We start from the raw sequence: 797 nt of genomic DNA on the forward strand, positions 1-797 counted from the left end.
ATGGGGGGGGGGACAAACACAGACACACAAACACACATACATATATATATATACATATATACGACAGGCTTCTTTCAGTTTCCGTCTACCAAATCCACTCACAACGCTTTGGTCGGCCCGAGGCTATAGTAGAAGACACTTACCCAAGGTGCCACGCAGCGGGACTGAACCCAGAACCATGTGGTTGGTAAGCAAGCTACTTAGCACACCCACTTGATGACATTTCCTACACACTGGGCCAATATTAACCACTTTGCCGATTCCTGGTTTAGAGAATAATTGCAACATGTGAATGTAATGTTATTGGTGTATGAAGTTGTGTGTGTATGTTATTATCGAGTTATATTATGGAATCGTGTAAGTTTGTCGGGAAAAGAATACGAGAAGCAAATAAATCTTATAAAAATTTCCAAACTGTCATTGAGTCAACTTTATTCATTAGACGACTTGCTTTTTCTTTCCTTGGGCCCTCAGCTCTGATGGACTCGAGGGCGTCGTCGTTAAATACAGCGTGTCATGAACATTTATTACCTGGCAGAGAGAGAATTGGGAAAGACTTCCGCCCATCCCCATTCTCTCCGAAATTTGTTCATTCTTAAAATCTTTTTTGCCAAAACCCCCGTTTTCGGATACGGAGGTTCCGGAAAATTCGCGGACCCGAACGCGCAGTCGCGCGTCCGCGCTAGCTAGTCTTGAGTGGTCGATCCTAACCCTAACCCTAACCCTGTCCCTAACCCGCGTGTGCAAATGAATACGTGTTTAGGGTTAGGGTTAGGATCGACCACTCACGACTAGCT

The sequence above is a fragment of the Octopus bimaculoides genome, chromosome 3, assembly GCF_001194135.2.
Source record: "Octopus bimaculoides isolate UCB-OBI-ISO-001 chromosome 3, ASM119413v2, whole genome shotgun sequence".
Lineage (NCBI taxonomy): Eukaryota > Metazoa > Mollusca > Cephalopoda > Octopoda > Octopodidae > Octopus > Octopus bimaculoides.